Below are 5,659 nucleotides of genomic sequence, written 5' to 3' on the forward strand. Positions count from 1 at the left end.
AAGGTACTATATAAAAGTTAACTCATTAGTATTTTTATTAAAAATGGGCCCTAATCTCAAGGAGCTTAAAATATATTTTGAGGAAAAATATATATATATATATTTTGAGGAAGCAAAATTATTCCATGTGAGGCTGCCCCACAAACCCCCTTCATCATCTCTCCCCAAGCCCTTCCCCTCTCCCCTATGTAGTTCCTTTATCATCTGGAACATTTACACTAATATTGCAGGGTAAGGAAAGAATGGGCCTTGGGCAGAGGAGGCTTGCTACCTATGAAGAGCCACTTCAAGGAGCTCAAGATGATAGAGGCACTGTTGACAGCTGAAGTCCAGAAACTGTCACACTAACAATGTTCTGTTGGAACAGGAGTCCAGATGTCAGCCAAAGGTCTGTGGCTTGAGACTAATTGAAGCTGCTCGTGATAATGGCCTTTGGATGACTGCAAGACTGAGGGACTTCAAAGTGAAAGACCTTATCCTTCCATTCTTTGGCTTTGACACAGAGACTTTTTTTTTCTAGCTATGAATTTACTGGACAGACTTCTATCAAAAATGAAGGTACAGTACAAACATCTTGGATATGTGAGATTAACTTGCTTCTATCTAGCTGTAAAATCAACAGAGGAAGAAAGAAATGTAGCCACCGATTTGATACGAATAAGCCAGTACAAATCCAGAGTTTCTGACCTGATGAGAATGGAAAAGGTTGTATTAGAGGTATGCTGGAAGTCAGTTACTATAACCTTTCAGTTTCTACAACTCTATTATTCACCTATTCAAGAAAACTTACCATTTGAAAGGAGAAAGGATCAGAGTTTTGAAAGGCTGTAAACTCAGTTTAAGGCATGCTACCATAGAACTCGTTTTTTTTTCTTTTTTTATTTTTTTGGATAGGGGAAGGTAGGGCAATTGGGGTTAAGTGACTTGCCCAAGGACACACTAGTTTTTGTGTATGTATGTGTTAAGTGTCTGAGGCTGGATTTGAACTCAGGTCTTCCTAACTCCAGGGTGGGTGCTCTATTTACTGCACCACCTAGCTGCCCCCAAAATTCATTTTTCTAAAGCAAAGCCTTCTGCATTGCCATTGTCTATAATTGCACTAGAGATTCAAGCACAGAAATTTATAGAATAGACAGAAGGAATAAAATGTTTTCAGAAACATTCCAGGATAAGTTGCAGAGAATCTGACCTTCTGACAGGAACTTGTAGCGAAGTGCCTGACTGAATACTTGTCAAACAAATGGTCTAAACCAAATGTTGAAAAGTTGAAGTGGATTTTATCTGGGTTTACTGCACATCAGTTGAAGTATAGTTATTACAAAATTGCTCATCTTCCAACAAACCCTGAAACTGGGTCTTAATAGGATTCTTATGGTGAAGAAATCACACTATTTTGAAGACTTATTTCACATCAGTACTGTGGACTTCAATATTAGAATGGATTTAAGCTGTGAAACCTGAAACATAGCAAGTAGGTTAGCATTGATGTTTTCAGACTTGAGGGGAAAACAGGCTATAGCTGGAAATTGATTATGTGTGCTACAGCTAAAAATGTGTTCAGGACTAAATTACGATCCTCTTTGAACCCTGTTTATAAAAACTAAAACTCCAATGTGAAACCCTAATGCAAAACAAGAATAGGAGACAGGACCGTGAATTGACACCTAATATTGATACAATCTAATAGTATCTGGATTGGTATACTGGTGGCAAGGTGTGATTGACTATAATTGATTTTATTTGAATTATAATACAAGTTTACATCAAAACAGATTAACTTCAGAAAACGGGTATGACGCACTTTAGTATAGTCAAGGTTACTAGTCTTGAGGCAGTATAAAACAATCTTGTTAAAGCCTTACACAACTAGATAATCCAATAATTCTAAAGATTTATTTTTGTTTGATGCATTTTTTTTCATTTAATTTTGATTATGAAATTCTAGTAAAGTTATAGACAGACATGCTAAATTTAAGTGATCTTCACATTATCCCATGGAACAAGTGATAAAGTGTTATACAAAAGGATATTTATCTCAAAATGTCTATTGTACAAACAATTCTCATAGTCTGCCAATCTGAAACCTCAGCTGTGCCTTTCTAAAGTAATATATGCTAATGGCTAATGATAATATTCTGGAGCTTTTAAATAAGTATTACTGTTGATATGAAACTGGACCATTAATAGAGCTTTGTATTTAAAAGCAATACATATGGGATGTTATTGTCATAATGTTCCTATAACAATTCAGACTAAAGTGTGTTGTCTATCCAGATTCAAGTAAGTAGCAATTTAATTGACTAATTATATGGTAGTTGGAGCACTTAAGGCTAGTTGTAGGTTAAGAATCTAAACTGGCATATAGGGTTGGGAAAGTATATAGTTAATCAGTGCAATATATAGCTTAACTTTCATAATAGTTATAATTAGTTCAAATTTCCCTTTAACATCATATTGTAGGGGAAAAAAATCACCAAAGAAATAAACCAAAGAATCACAGTATGTCTCATATGTCTTATGCTTCATTTGGAAAATGTTTTGCAGATGTATTCTTCAGGTACTCCTAAACACCTGATTCATTGAAGAATTTCCTTTCTAATTCATCAATGCAAACTTAAGTTGGCTGAAGTAACCTAACGAAGTATCATTATGTTCTGATACTAAGAAAGTAACCTTTCAATAAAACTATTGAAATGCACAAAAAAAAATATTCCACATGAAACTTATACCTTGGTCAGGCAGGCTACATCTGGAATAACTGTGGTTATCTGCTGTGTATGACATTTTAGCAAGGCCTCTGCTGGAATACATGCAGAGGAAGATAAGAGGATGGTGAGAGAATTAGGAAAGATGCTTTTTATAAAGGGCAAGGAAGAAGCGACAAAAACAAAGTACAGGAATCTCATGTGAAGATTTCCTTGGAAATGAGAAGATTTTTGTGGGACTCATAAACGCAATGTGGTCTTCAACTATTTGAAGGGTTATTATATGGAAAAGTGATTAGACTTAATTCATGGAGCTCTATTGAGCAGAACCAAAAAGAATTCAACATGTATTAAGCACACACTAAATTCAAAGCATTGTGTTATGTACTAGGGATACACTAACAACAACAAAATAATCTTTGCCTGTATTTTCTACTCCCACCAGTAAAATATAAACTTCTTGAAGCCAAACAAATAAGTAAATCCAATGTAATTTGGGAGAGGGAGGATGCTTTTAAGTAAAAGTGGTATAAAGAAATAATGGTAACTGTCCAGAAATGGAATAGTTTACTTCAAATGAAAGTGAGATCCTCTTTAAAAGATAGTTATTTTTCATTTGGAATTTTTTCAATTATCAAGTATTTTTCTCCTTTCTACTCTCTCCCACTGGAAATGTTTTTTAATCTCATAATAAATATGTATAGTAAGGCAAAACAAATTCACAAAATTTTATTTAACATTTTATTTTTCCCAATTACATTAAAAACAATTTAAACATTTTTTTTTTCAAAAATCGAGTTCCAAATTTTCTCCCACCTTCCCTGCCCCCTTGCCACTGAAAAGGCAAGCAATTTGACATTGGACAAAAAAAAATAAAGAAAAGGTATCTTTGCTCTGCATTCAAGTTCTATCAGTTTTTTCTTTGTAGATGGACAGTACCTTTCAATATAAGTCCTACAGAATTATCTTGGATCATTGTATCACTGAGAATAGTTAAATTACTCATAGTAGATCATCATACAATATTGCTGTTACTGTGTACAATGTCCTCCTGGTTCTTCTCATTTTACTTTGCATCAATTCATTTAAGGCTTTTACAGGTTTTTCTGAGAGCATCCTGTTCATCATTTCTTAAAGCACAATAGTATTCCATCACAATCATATGAAACATGTTCAACCATTCCCCATTGATGGATATCCCTTCAATTTCCAATGCTTTGCCACCACTAAAAGAGCTGCTATGAATATTTTTGTACACATAGGTCCTCTTCTTTTTTTTTTGTCTTTGGAATGTAGACCTAGTAGTGATATTGCTTGGCCAAAGGGTAGGCAAGATTTTATAGCCCTTTGAGCATAGTCTGAAATTGCTCTCCAGAATGCTTGAATCAGAGTGCAACTTCACCAACAGCACATTAGAGTTTTAATTTTCCCACATCTCCTCCAGCATTTGTCATTTTCCTTTTCTGTCAAATTAGCCAATCTGACACACGAAGTTGTAGCTCAGAGTTGTTTTAATTTGCATTTCTCTCATCAATAGTGATTTTGAGCATTTTTATATGGCTATTGATACCTTTGACTACTTTGTCTGAAAATTACCTGTTCATATCCTTTGACCATTTATCAATTGAGAAATGGTTCTTATTTCTATAAATTTGACTCAATTTCCTATATGTTTGAGAAATGAAATCTTTATCAGAGAAATCTACAACAAATTGTTTTTCATGGTAATGATAACCAACTATATATTTCCCTCCATTTATCTTATCCTATCCTTTTACTCTGTCCATTCTCAAACATATTTTGGTTCTGACTTTTACCTCCCCCAAACTGCCCTCCTTTCTATCAACTCTCCACCCCCTTCTCTTATCCCCTTCCCTTCCCACTTTCCTATATGGTAAGATGAATTTCTATACCCTTCTGAGTGTGTATATTATTCCCCCTTTGAGCCAATTCTGATGAGTAAGGTTCATGTGCTCCCCTCCCCACTTCCCCCATTTTCCCCTCTACTGTAAAATCTTTCAGGACTCTTTTATGTCAGATAATTTATCCCATGCTACCTCTCCCTACCATTCTCCCAGTGCATTCTTCTTTCTCATCCCTTAATTTTATTGTTTTAGATAATCATACTATCATATTCAACTCACATTTGTGATTTCTATGTATATATACTCCTTTTAACTGCTCCAATAATGAGAAAGATTTAGGAGTTATAAATATCATTTTCCCATGTAGGAATATAAACAGTTTAACCTTATGAAATCCCTTATAATTTCTTTTCCCTTTTTCCCTGTTAGTTTCTTTTGCATCTTGAATTTGAAAGTCAAATTTTCTTTTCATCAACAAAGCTTGAAAGTCCTCTATTTCATTGAATATCCATTTTTCCCCTCAAGAATTTCATTCAGTTTTTTTTGGTAGAAGATTCTTGGTTGTAATACTACTACTAGGTCTGTATCCCAAAGAGATCATTAAAAAGGGGAAAGGACCTATATGTATAAAAATATTTATAGCAGTTATTTTTGTGGTGTCAAAAAATGGCAACTAAGGGGATAACCATCAATTGAAGAATGGTTGGACAAGTTGTGGTATATGGATGTAATGGAATACAATAAGAAATGGTGAGCAGGCAGATTTCAGAAAAACCTGGAAAGACTCACATGAACTGATGCTAAGTGAAGTGAGCAGAACCAGGAGAACACTGAACCCAGTAACAGCCACAGTGTGCTACGACTGACTTTGATAGACTTAGCCCTTCTCAGCAATGCAATGATGTAAGATAACTATAAAGGAGCAAACAAATGGTTTTTGTGAATGATCTTCTCCTTTCCTGTGCAGGCATTTTGATGATTCATTACATCTCCATCTCCCAGGCCAGATAGCTAGCTATACCATAGGATGCCTTATGGAGTAGGTAAAATTCTCCTCTTTGCTATGTTCTCCCTCATCCTAGGATAAGA

The 5,659-nt window shown here is 34.8% G+C and overlaps 1 pseudogene; it reads left to right on the forward strand.

Annotated features, from left to right (window-relative positions):
- The first annotated feature begins 300 nt into the window (after positions 1-300).
- Positions 301-2,708, forward strand: LOC138161488 (cyclin-G1-like; annotated as a pseudogene).
- Positions 2,709-5,659: the final 2,951 nt, after the last annotated feature.

Source organism: Petaurus breviceps, unplaced genomic scaffold (assembly GCF_028583685.1).
Source record: "Petaurus breviceps papuanus isolate PSGF00001 unplaced genomic scaffold, PetGlider_PUasm1.0 118, whole genome shotgun sequence".
Taxonomy (NCBI): Eukaryota; Metazoa; Chordata; class Mammalia; order Diprotodontia; family Petauridae; genus Petaurus; species Petaurus breviceps.